General features: G+C 40.3%; 1 protein-coding gene across 6 annotated transcripts in view; it reads left to right on the forward strand.

Moving 5' to 3' along the window:
- LNX2 (ligand of numb-protein X 2) overlaps positions 1-13,685 on the forward strand; it is a 90,011-nt gene that overhangs the window by 17,519 nt on the left and 58,807 nt on the right. The window contains exon 3 of one of the 6 annotated variants that reach the window (XM_055542480.1): positions 12,252-12,295. The exons of the other annotated variants lie outside the window; for them this stretch is intronic. The gene's annotated coding sequence lies outside the window, so the exon portion shown is untranslated. The remainder of the gene's footprint in view (positions 1-12,251; positions 12,296-13,685) is intronic. 6 annotated transcript variants of the gene reach the window in all.

Below are 13,685 nucleotides of genomic sequence, written 5' to 3' on the forward strand. Positions count from 1 at the left end.
ACTAGTTTTTTCTCTCTAGCCATGCTTTACACCTATAAACCCATGTGTGTATCTGTACAGACATTTTTAAACACATACTGTTCTGTACCTTGATTTAAATTAGCTAACAGACTGGTTTCAAATAGGAAAAGGAGTTCGTCAAGGCTGTATATTGTCACCCTGTTTATTTAACTTCTATGCAGAGTACATCATGAGAAACGCTGGGCTGGAAGAAACACAAACTGGAATCAAGATTGCCGGGAGAAATATCAATAACCTCAGATATGCAGATGACACCACCCTTATGGCAGAAAGTGAAGAGGAACTCAAAAGCCTCTTGATGAAAGTGAAAATGGAGAGTGAAAAAGTTGGCTTAAAGCTCAACATTCAGAAAACGAAGATCATGGCATCTGGTCCCATCACTTCATGGGAAATAGATGGGGAAACAGTGGAAACAGTGTCAGGCTTTATTTTTCTGGGCTCCAAAATCACTACAGATGGTGACTGCAGCCATGAAATTAAAAGACGCTTACTCCTTGGAAGGAAAGTTATGACCAACCTAGATAGCATATTCAAAAGCAGAGACATTACTTTGCCACCAAAGGTCCGTCTAGTCAAGGCTATGGTTTTTCCTGTGGTCATGTATGGATGTGAGAGTTGGACTGTGAAGAAGGCTGAGCACCGAAGAATTGATGCTTTTGAAGTGTGGTGTTGGAGAAGACTCTTGAGAGTCCCTTGGACTGCAAGGAGATCCAACCAGTCCATTCTAAAGGAGATCAGCCCTGGGATTTCTTTGGAAGGAATGATGCTAAAGCTGAAACTCCAGTACTTTGGCCACCTCATGCGAGGAGGTGACTCATTGGAAAAGACTCTGATGCTGGGAGGGATTGGGGGCAGGAGGAGAGGGGACGACAGAGGATGAGATGGCTGGATGGCTTCGCTGACTCGATGGACGTGAGTCTGGGTGAACTCCGGGAGTTGGTGATGGACAAGGAGGCCTGGCGTGCTGCGATTCATGGGGTCGCAAAGAGCTGGACGTGACTGAGCGACTGATCTGATCTGATCTTGTTGCTAGTCTTTTTGAAATTTAACTCGGTCATTTGTTGGTCTCATCTGAATTATATTACATTAAGAAAAATTGTTTCTCTTGAGAAACATGTGGTGGCTCAGAGGTTAAAGTGTCTGCCTGCAATGCGGGAGACCCGGGTTCAATCCCTGCATCGGGAAGATCCCCTGGAGAAGGAAATGGCAACCCACTCCAGTATTCTTTCCTGGAGAATCCCATGGACGGAGGAGCCTGGTAGGCTACACTCCACAGGGTAGCAAAGAGTCGGACACGACTGAGTGACTTCACTTCACTTCACTTCAAGAAAAATTGTTTCTCTTGAGAAACATGTAAACATTACCATGCAGAGCTTTTCTCTGCTGATTATGATTCTAGGAAAAAAAAGATTATTTGAACTTTTTTTAAACTATACATCATACCCTGTTGCTTATTCCTTTTTAAAAATTTAATTATCTTTATGATGACGTAAGAGAAAATGGAGCATTTGCTGATTTCTACAGCCATGGAAAAGTAGTTGTTTAGTACATTTTATATTTTGCTAAAAAACTTAGTTATTAGAGCCTATTTGGTAAAAATTATGGTGAATTAAAAACTACTTGTTTAGCAAATCTCCTTGCTGATTTGAAATGTCTTGGTGCATCTTACAGTGTTCATCAGTTCTATAGGTTGTATATTTACAGCATTAACATTTGTAGTGGGCACTCTTAGGATACTTTGCAGTTTGAGAAGTGTTGAGAACATTGATTTTATTCTAAAAGTAGAGGGGGGAAAGCAGTCTTTTCATTGAATTCGATTAGAATACAGTGTTAGATGTGGAGGGGGAAAAAATAAATTGTTTTAGTGATTTAAGACTATCACCCTAGAAGGCTTTAATATTTTAACTGTATACAGCCTTCCTTTTGGTTGTGAGGTGTTATTGGGCAGAACTGTAGAACTGCAAATATGAATCATTGCAATAACTACCGTTTGAATGACAACTCTGGCTGTCACCCTACTGGGAGCCTGAAGCACCCTGCACGGAGACGCCCACCCATGTGCATCCCCGGCATGTACAGCCCTTGTTTGGGGGCTTCTTTCCTGCCTGGTGAGTTCACAGCTAGGCTTCTATGACTCCGTGTCGTTATGTAATGGTTACCTGCTGGTTAGGTGGTCAGTGCTCTGAGGGACGGCTCTTCTTAATCTGTCAGATACACTTTTTATCCTCGTATAGTATATGGATACACATGACACTATGTATAGTATATAGTGCATGATACTTAAAAGGAAGTGAGAAAATTTGTGGATTGGAGAAGTGAAATCAGTGAGGATTGTAAGATATAAAAGTTAGAAAGTTAAGTCAGAACAAAGTTCTGCAGAGTGAAATTGGTAGGACTTTGTAATGGGCCAGTTGCGGGAGGTGAGGGTGAGGGCCGCATCACAGACAGCCTCTAAGTCTCTGGATTCCTTTGTCCCAGAGGGTAGAGAATCCGCCTGCAGTGCAGGAGACCCGGCTTCTATCCGTGGGTCAGGTAGATCCCCTGAAGAAGGGAATAACTACCGACTCCAGTATCCTTGCCTGGAGAATCCCATATTCAGAAGAGCCTGGCGGGCTACAGTCCATGGGGTCTCAAAGAGTCAGACACAACTGAGTGACAGACACTCTCCATGACCACATAACCAGTGCTGGGGACCTTATTCACTAGAGGGGACTGAGTTTTGGTGAAAATGATCTTGGGTTTGATTCTGAACATGTTATGCTATCTCTGAGACAACTAGGTATGTATTTTGTTTTATCAAACTATGAAGGAAGACACCTCCCCCCACATAGTTTTGTTTTGTGACTCCTATTTGTTTTCTCAGTCCTGTAAGTATAGTGTGATTTAGGCGTCTCTGGTCCTTGCCTGCGGAGAAGGCAATGGCACCCCACTCCAGTACTCTTGCCTGGAAACTCCCATGAACGGAGGAGCCTGGTAGCCTGCGGTCCATGGGGTCACAAAGAGTTGGACGACTAAGCGACTTCACTTTCACTTTTCACTTTCATGCATTGGAGAAGGCAATGGGAACCCACTGCAGTGTTCTTGCCTGGAGAATCCCAGGGATGGGATGCTGTCTCTGGGGTCACACAGAGTTGGACACGACTGAAGCGACTTAGCAGCAGCAGCAGGTCCTTGTCTGCCTGATGATCTTCCTGATCCTTTTCTTTACCAAATAATTTAGATGGACAGGTTGAATAAGCTCAAGATCAATTATATTCTTTTATGTTGCTCTTGAGGTATACTTAACAGTCCACAGTGGATGTTTGTTACAAAACACAAGTCAGAAGGTGACATTAGTAAGTATTGAGGTTTACTGGTCCTTTCCCTGTTCTCTCACTACCCTCTGTCCTCAATGACCTTATACCTACTTTTCATGGCCTCAGTGCCTCCATATACTAAAAACTCCGTACATCCCTCGTGCAGACCTGTCTTCTTGCCTGCCCATGGGACCTGGGTCCTGGTTAGGATGGCTGTCTCTCACAGTCATGTCACACTATGTTATGACCTCTCCTCCACCAGACCCTAGGGAATGGCACTGCCCGCTCTCTGTTTTAAAAGCCCGAGAATGACCCAGACATTTTCTCTTGCCCTCAGCCCTGCTCCCCCAATATCTAATTCATCCATCTAACCTTCTAAATCTCTCAGACTGCTCCCTTTACACCTCCACCGTATGAGTTCAAATTGGCTTTTTACTCTGCTGGCTTTTTAACCAGACTCCCCATCCATTAGTATATCGGGAATGCAGATCTCATCGTGTCAGTCTCCATAAGTAACCCTTCATTTGCTGCTTTCTGTTTATAGGATAAACACCTGAATCCTTAACATTGTCCATGGCGCTTTGTGAGTTACTTGTGTCCCGCAGACTCCCCAGCTTTCCTCACACCTTCTAATGAGCTTTCTTTCTGTTTCCTTGACATTCAAGTACTTTGAGCCTCCTTGTCACGCTTTCCTAATAACACATTATGTACTCTTCCTGGCTCTTACACATCTCTGTCCCTGGATGCCTGGTGTCTGCACTGGAGAAGCTCTGTGAGGGCAGGCACTGTGAGTGCTCCACAGTCACCCGGTGCGTGGCAGGCAGCATGACTGACAAATATGGGTTGAATGAATTGTGAATTTTCTGGCAGTCAGTTTCTGTACCTGTTATGTGCCATGTTTAGTAAAGTAAAGGGGTCAACAAGGTGAATTAAAAAAATGCATTATGTTTTACTGTTATGTTCTTTGCCTTCAGTCGGTTTCCATGGAAACAGGAAGCAAAAGATTGGGCTGCTGTAATAGTCTCTGGGTGATGTTTGCTGCCATTGTTAACCAACACCCAGAAACTTAAATATTTAGATCTGTGTTTCTCGAGTTTACCATCCCAAGTGTAAAAATTTGAGGAAAGTTGTCAACTATTCACTTTTTTTCCAGATATTCTTTTGAAGCTCTTTATTAAAATAGTCTGCCAGAGAGCAAAGAGTTGCTAAAACACAAGGATTGTTCTGACTAGATACCTTTGTTGTTTGCTTTCATTTGTATTGTTTGTCACTTGTTTTCTTTCCTTTTTTTTGTTTTCTTTCTTAATGAATGCTTTGTAAATAAGTGTTTTAGTTGACATTTACATTGTTAGAACAGAATTATATTGTCTGTAAAATAAGTGAACTTCTCTTACTGGGAATCTTAAGGTCAGACTGCACTGAGGATGCTAGTAGGGAATAGAGATAGTTGTATTTCAAATTATGTAACCCAGAGCTATTGGCAAAAAAAAAAAAAAAAAGGGAATATAGATTTTGAGACATTAATATACACAGTAGTAGTAGATGGCCTTGGATGGCAGCGTCGTTGCCATGAGGAAGTGTAAAGGCTCCTTTTGTACTATAAAGGCACAGGAAGAAAGCTCTAAACATAGTTAAAACCCTCACATAGTACTCTCTCAGTACCCATGAGGACTGGTTCCAGGACCCCCAAGGTCACCAAAATCCAGGGGTTCTCAAGTCCCTGATATAAAATGGCATAGTACTTGCATATAATACTGTACGCATCCTCTCATATACCTCACATCATTTCCAGATGGTATAATGGTATATGAATAGTTATAAATACAATGAAAAAGCTGTATAAATAATTGCTGGTTTGCAGTAAATTCAAGTTTTCCTTTTGGGGACTTTCTGAAATTTGTTTACTTGGATATTTTCCACCTGACGTGGATTGGTTTCAGTGAATCTGCAGATGCAGAATCTACCTATACAGACGGCTGACTGGCCACCCTTTTATTTAAGAAGGCATTCAGAGCCTTGTGCTCCACTGCAGATATAAGTGAATGTTTTCCAGAAAGTGTTTAGAAAGATTGATGAACAGCTCAAAAATGGAGATGCTCTATGGTTATATTTATTCAGATTGATTTTGATATCTGAATGCAGAAACACAAAGGTATTTTAATTTTGTGCTTGTAAAAAGGAATGTCAATTTTGAAAGTTTTATTATGGTAAAAATTAAAATATAAAATTGTGGAAAATTCCTGTGAGATTAAGAAATCAGGTCCATCCAGCATTCTGGCCCTTCTATAAATAGCAGCATGTGTTTTCTTCTGGAAACAAGCCTCCCAGATGCGAACAGCAGAAGATAAATTATTTTCCTATAGGTCCATCATCCATTTATTTGTAGGACTATATGTGCGTGCATGTGTGCTCAGCTGTGTCCATCTCTTTGTGACCCCATGGACTATAGCCCACCAGGCTCCTCTGTGCATAGAATTTTCCAGTGAAGAATGCTGGAGTGGGTTGCTGTTTCCTCCTCCAGGGGATCTTCCTGACCCAGGGATCAAACCTGCATCTCTTGCATTGTAGGCAGATTCTTTTACCACTGAGCCACCAGGGAAACCCATTAACATATGTATGTCTGTGTATACATTTATGTGTGTGTATATACCAGAGAGTGTGTGCCACCTCTACATATTTACTTTGTACTTAATTAAGTACAGTATGTACTTTTAAAATTATAGCTCTGGAGTCAGAGTGCCTGATTTGAATCGTGGTTGCATCAGTTACTAGCTTTGGGCTCTTGGGCAACTTAATGTTTCTTACTTTCAGTTTCCTCATCTGAGAAGTGGGGATGCTGATGATATCAAACTCAGGGTTATCATGAGGATTGAATCTGTTAATTCCCCAGTTTAGTTAATGCCATGCCTGATGGAGGGTAAATAAATATTAGCTCTTACAATTATCTCCTGAAACCCATTCCTTCTAGATGTCAAAATTGCCCCCATTAATCCCTGTTAAGACTGTGTTTCTTTATGACATGAGTCATATCCCTTTTGTCTAACAGCAGAAATCCTAATAATTCTGTCCCATCACATGTTCTAGTTCCTTTCACTCATTCTCATTTTAGTTGCCTGCTTCTCAGTCTTTTTCTGACTACACTGTGTTTTCGTTGAGGTTATCGGACATTGATTGACATTTCACTCAGGTATATGGTCCCTTGGTGTTGAGCACAGTGTTTGCCTTTGGTTGTAAACAATGCTGTGACGCCTCTCCTGAACAGTCCCCCACTCTGCACCCATCAGTGTGCTTCCTGGAGTGTTTGAGCTGAAAGAAGCTTAATGGATTGTCTAGCCCATAGCCCTGGTTGTTTAAAGCAGAAGGCTGGGGCTCAGACCACACTCCTGCTGAGGATGGACATTTTTTTTCTTTTTTTTTTAAATCTTGAAAGAACTTTTATTTTCAGCAGAGTATAATTCACAGATTAAAACAGTAAATGGACGTGTAAATTGGGGAGAGAGTAGGAAATTCTTAGATTTATGACTGAGAAACTCACCTGAATTATAGGGAACATATGTATATTTTGATGGAACATAGGAGAAAAGTTCACTTACAGGTCTATTTTCTTGGATACGTCTGTGATGGTTTTGGTTTGCGAACCCCTTCTTTTACCCTCTTGCCACTCTTTTCTTTTATTTCCACATCCTAAAACCCTGCGCAAATTCACTTTTCCTTTGACTGTTCTGTATCACTTGATAGAGATTTATTTCCTTTAAGAGGTTTTGTTTCAAAAGGAAATAGGTAAGGGTGGAAAAGGTAGTATTGAAATGGAGGAAGGAAAGGACATAGAAAAGGAAAAAAACGGTTAAGAAAACAAAATGTATGAGACAATTAATTAATCACATGTATGTCTCATGTACCTTCATAGGATCCTTTCCTTCTCACTGTCTTTTCCTTTAGAGTTTTTTTTAGAAATAGTTGATCGAGCTTTGTTAAAAGTAGAGAGTTGTGTAATAATAACGAATCTTTAATTCTGTGTGCTAGAACTTCAATCATGTAGATTGAGTCATCCTCACAATTTATAAGTAAAAATAAATAGTATATAATTGAAAATATATTTTTGTTTAATGAATATTTGACCTTTGTTCTAATATTGTTCTGTAAACCAAAGGTTTTCATTTTATACCCATTTTAACTTGAGTGTCTATCTACTTTCCATACTCCAGTGAAATGAATTAAAATGAAAAGGGTGTACATGGAAAACAATTTATCTGGCAAGAACCACAAATAAATCTGAAGCTTTTCTTTTATTATTTCCAATTTTGATCAATTCTGTTAGTTTTCTTGAAAACTACTGTAAAACATACACAATATGTTGAAAATAGAGACTTAAAAAACTGTTTGATTAATAGAATCACAGATAGATATTCAATTTTATTTGCCAAGTACCCAGCCTAGCACAGAGTGGGCACTCAGTAAATATTTGTTAGGTGCAGTTTAATTGACTAAAGTATAACATCAGTGGCCACAAAATGCTCAATCCATTCAGAAGCAATATCCTGAGATGATAATTTGAAAGACTAGTACATTTCTCAGAAGCCAGAAATTTCCTTTTTGTTTCTGTATATGGGTAGAATTATTTAACTTGAAATAAAATAACATCTACCATTTTAACACCTTTACTTTTGAAAACCTGGTTTTCTTATACTTAACAGAAGTTATCATTGGTAATGTAATATATACTTTAAATACTTTACATAATATATATTTTTAATAGAAGTAGTTCAGTTGCTAGGTCATGTCTGACTCTCTGCGACCTTGTGGACTGCAGCACACCAGGGTTTTCTGTCCTTCACAATCTCCCAGAGTTGGCTCAAAGTCATGTCTACTGAATTGGTGATTCTATCTAACACCATCTCATCTTCTGCCACCCTCTTCCCCTGCCCTCACTCTTTCCCAACATCAGGGTCTTTTCCAGTGAGCCAGCTCTTCCCATCAGGTGGCTAAAGTATTGGAGCTTCAACATCAGTCCTTCCAATGAATATGAATAGAAGTAGTTAGGCAACATTATTGGAAATGTGGAAATTGTGGTGAGGGTGTGAATTAATTAATGTTATTGGGCTGTTGGTGATTGGGGTTAGTGCTGAGTGGACTGGAATGGTCCAAGAATAGTAACAGTAGGTTGTTGCAGTTATATCTGAGATGTAAAAAGGCTCAAAAGTTAGTGTTTGGAGGATACGGTCTTAAGGGTATAGGATAACTGGGCATGACCCTTTTGAGTTGATCAAAGATGTTCTCTTGACTATTATGCTTTTCATTGGCATGGAGAGGGTCAAAATTGGACCCTTAGTTCTCAGTAGAGACATCTTCACAGATAGAATTCCACAAATCTGGTGAATCCTTTTTATGTAAAAAGGCTAGATACAACTAAATGACCTCTTGTCACAGCAGTCTTGGGCATTTGGCCTAATTCTGGACCTTCACAGTTACTTCTCCTGCGGAAGTGGGGAGGGGTGGCTTCTGGTCACAGTCACATGCCCGGCTACTTGGGTGGTGTCCTCCGAGTGCGTGGACTTCTAGACAAAGCACTTATGGGGATAGGGAGCTTCCTGGAGTCGGAAAGGGCCATTTTCTGTGATTTCCTTCCTCTGAGATGTCTTTGTGGTCTAACCCGTCCTCTTGTAACAAACACCTCATGTGATATGTTAACTGAAATCTACCGCTTTGGAGAGAGTTTAAATGCAGACATTTTCTGTTTGGCATTTGAAGGAAATAACCCTGCTGAAGAGACTGTGAACACCCATCTGCCGCAGCCGCATGGTGCTCCTGCCGTCGGCTTGCGGGGTGCTGCACACTTACTGGGAAGCCAGGGACGCCTGTCTGCCCCTGTCCCTGTGCAGGTGCTCTTTCTTTCCCTTTTTCATTGACCAGTTTCACACTTTGTTTTTTTTCCATTAATTTGGAGAGTATGCATTGCTTCTTAAATAAACAAACAATTTTTATTGTACAAGTTATACATGGCCATCTTAGAAAACTTTGAAAACACATATAGGTAAACATAAGAAAGTCAGTCACTTGTGATGTACATCTCAGTCAGTACTGCTTTTAATGTTCTACATGCTGAGTTTTAAATTATAGAAAGGATATATTAAAGTCTAACATAGTTCATTTTTTTTGACCAGTTGGCCAATGATTTATAGTTAACTGATGTAAATGGGTATAATAGATGGCTTTAAAATCTTTAAGTAAATATTTTAAAGTGATAAATGTAATCATTCCCTATTCTAGCTCTCTGTAAAGAATCGGCTTGCAATGCAGGAGACCTGGGTTTGATTCCTGGGTCAGGAGGATTCCCTGGAGAAGGAAATGCAACTCACTCCAGTATTCTTGCCTGGAGAATCCCATGGACAAAGGAGCCTGGTAGGTTCCCAGTCCATGGGGTCACAAGAGTTGGACATGACTTGGCGACTAAACCACCACCACCCCTTAAAAGGAGGGCAGTTGCCTGAGTAGCTAAAAGAAGATGATAGTGTTTGAGGGAGAATGTTCTACAAAATCAGTAATTCACTACTCAGTAATATCATTGCTATACCTTTTTATTTTCTCCTCTAACTTTGAAATTTGATATTCATAAGTCTGAGCACTTGTAAATTATATTGTGTAAAGACTGACTCATCTATTGCCCTTTTCAATTATTAAGCACTCTACAGCTAGTATTTTCTATTTACATTTGAGTAGTTAATAGCATTTCATCTACTTTAAAAATAGTACACAGCCTAACTATGAGCTGTTATATAATTAAATAATATTTTACATATGGTGCACTGTACTCCCCCACATCGACCCAACCATATACATCTACCACACGGTGCTTTCTCATGGGTATTTTTGAACTTCTCCAGCCACTGCAAAATACAGCTAAAAGGACACAGTCAGCATCTAGGAAAGCAATAAGCATATGGTATTGAGCTATTTATACCGTGTTCAGTTCAGTTCAGTTGCTCAGTCGTGTCCAACTCTTTGCAGCCCCATGAATTGCAGCACGCCAGGCCTCCCTGTCGATCACCAACTCCCGGAGTTCACTCAAACTCACGTCCATTGAGTCAGTGATGCCATCCAGCCATCTCATCCTCTGTTGTCCCCTTCTCCTGCCCCCAATCCTTCCCAGCATCAGAGTCTTTTCCAGTGAGTCAACTCTTTGCATGAGGTGGCCAAAGTATTGGAGTTTCAACTTTAGCATCATTCCTTCCAAAGAACACCCAGGATTGGTCTCCTTTAGGATGGACTGGTTGGATCTCCTTGCAGTCCAAGGGACTCTCAAGAGTCTTCTCCAACACCACACTTCAAAAGCAGCAATTCTTTGGCACTCAGCTTTCTTCACAGTCCAACTTTCACATCCATACATGACCCCTGGCAAAACCATAGCCTTGACTAGACAGACCTTTGTTGGCAAAGTAATGTCTCTGCTTTTGAATATGCTATCTAGGTTGGTCATAACTTTCCTTCCAAGGAGTAAGCGTCTTTTAATTTCATGGCTGCGTTCACCATCTGCAATGATTTTGGAGCCCCCAAAAATAAAGTCTGACACTGTTTCCACTGTTTCCCCATCTATTTCCCATGAAGTGATGGGACCAGATGCCATGATCTTCGTTTTCTGAATGTTGAGCTTTAAGCCAACTTTTTCACTCTCCTCTTTGACTTTCATCAAGAGGCCTTTTAGTTCCTCTTCACTTTCTGCCATAAGGGTGGTGTCATCTGCACATCTGAGGTTACTGATATTTCTCCCGGCAATCTTGATTCCAGCTTGTACATCTTCCAGCCCAGCGTTTCTCATGATGTACTCTGCATATAAGTTAAATAAGCCAGGTGACAATATACAGCCTTGACATATTCCTTTTCCTATTTGGAACCAGTCTGTTGTTCCATGTCCAGTTCTAACTGTTGCTTCCTGACCTATATATAGGTTTCTCACGAGGCGGGTCAGGTGGTCTGGTATTCCCATCTCTTTCAGAATTTTCCACAGTTTATTGTGATCCACACAGTCAAAGGCTTTGGCATATTCAATAAAGCAGAAATAGATGTTTTTCTGGAACTCTCTTGCTTTTTTGATGATCCAGCGGATGTTGGCAATTTGATTTCTGGTTCCTCTGCCTTTTCTAAAACCACCTTGAACATCTGGAAGTTCATGGTTCACGTATTGCTGAAGCCTGGCTTGGAGAATGTTGAGCATTACTTAACTAGCGTGTGAGATGAGTGCAATTGTGTGGTAGTTTGAGCATTCTTTGGCATTGCCTTTCTTTGGGATTGGAATGAAAACTGACCTTTTCCAGTTCTGTGGCCATGGTGAGTTTTCCAAATTTGCTAGCATATTGAGTGCAGCACTTTCACAGCATCATCTTCCAGGATTTGAAATATTAGGACATGCTTAATAACAGGAAATGACCTGAATATGAGATAGTTTGTAGTATGAAGTAAGTGTTTAGGTGAATCCATTGGTTGATTTTTTTTTTTTTTTTTTTTTAAGGAAAGTACAGTTTTTGAACTTCTGTATTTAAGTAAAGACCTAGGAAATATGGATAAGTTTTGTTTTTTGCAAACTAGGTTTCCTGCTAGTCAAGACTATAGGCACTCTTAAGAGTGAAGATGCATTTTGAAGTGTTATAATGAATTCTGAATATTTTTAGTACATAGGGGAAATGATATAAGGTTCCAATAATTAGAGAAAAATGTTCTGCTTAATTCATGTTTTAGTAGCTTATGTTGAACACCTATCCTAAGTTAGTTTTTTTCCCTAAAAGTGTTAAAGTGTGTGTGTGTGTGTGTCTGTGTAATTGTTTATAAATTAATCCAGATTCAGTCAGATTGTTTCTAGAAACAGAACAGTTTCTCATATTGGACTGCTAAGCAACATATTTTAAAGTTAAAAAAAATCCTAACTCAGTTCTCTAAATACAGAAATTTGAAGAAAGAAGCAACAATATATAAGTTTTGGAGGAGTGGTAAGTGACTATGTCAGATAGCTATTTTATATGTACAATTTAATTCTAAAATTTCAAGAAGTGTTCTTTCAACAAGACCATTAGATTTTATTTAGAGCTAAGATTTAAGAACAGTCAAGAATTATGGAATCTCTTGTTTCTTAGGTTGTCCTTGTTTAAATGTCTCAATGTTAGTGATAAAACCACTGAAATATTTAATGATAATTATTATCATTTCTTAAAAGTTGGAGGCCCTTATCAGGACGACAAAGAAAATACTTAAGGACAAGTTCAGGAACTGTCTTTGAGAATTCTAACAAGAATCTGCATCTTGTATTTTAAAATGGATGTTGATTATGAACATTTTTAACATTTAACATTTATAACCCTTTTTTGCAGTATGATTTGAAGCGAGTTTCCTCCTCCTGTAATCTCTCGCCTTACGTTGTATCTGAAATGGTGAATCTCATAGGTAAAATCTGTAAAGTGTAAAATACTGTAAAAGTAGGTTGAGGCAATGAATGGTGACTCTGTAGTGGCAAAGACCATCAAACGGTTATAGATATAATTGAGAGTAAGGGGCTCATCAACAAGTGAGAACGTGATTTGTTCAGTCTCTTGGTTTGGCACTTACATGTCTCACAGTAAATCTCAAAGTTGGCACCTTGGTCTGTGAGTGGCTCACTTAGGCCGTGGACAGAGTGAGGGAAGAGACTGAGCAGAGCCATCGATAGAGGTGTGTGTCCAGTTTGCAGCACTGAAGCCATGAACTCTGCTCCTTTCCCAGACCTCACCACTGGCTGCTTTTTAACGCATGGTTCCTGATGGGTTGGAGTATCTGAATGACCAGCCTAGAACAGATTAGCAGCAACAGGTGGAGAGTTTGGGGGGTGTATTTGTGTGAGGACAGGCTTTGAGGGGCGTGGCAGAAAAATGAAAAACTAAAATTGACTTATTTATAGCACCATTTATGGTAATGAATTGTTAGATAAAAAGTTATGTCTGCTCTAAGAAGATAAGGAAGTATGCATATAAGAAAAAAGAGGCCTTGAGAAATTGGTGAGGGGAGTGTGGTGTGGGGCGTGGAGAGGAGGGGATTGAGGGAGACAGGAAGGAACCATATCAGGAAGAACCCATCCTGTCAGAGAGGAGTTCCCAGCTCCCCGGTTGCTGGGAGCATGATGGGGTGAGGCATGTGATCAGGGAATGGTTTGCAGCAGCATCCAGCTAGAGCATTCATGTGGGGTAACAGAGACAGACAGATCCTGTTAAGATGCCTGATTGCTCTCCTGAAAGTGAAAGTTGCTCAGTTGTGTCCAACTCTGCGACCCCATGAACTGTATAGTCCATGGAATTCTCCGGGCCAGAATACTGGAATGGGTAGCTGTTCCCTTCTCCAGGGGATCTTCCC

Source organism: Bubalus kerabau, chromosome 12, assembly GCF_029407905.1.
Source record: "Bubalus kerabau isolate K-KA32 ecotype Philippines breed swamp buffalo chromosome 12, PCC_UOA_SB_1v2, whole genome shotgun sequence".
Classification (NCBI taxonomy): domain Eukaryota; kingdom Metazoa; phylum Chordata; class Mammalia; order Artiodactyla; family Bovidae; genus Bubalus; species Bubalus kerabau.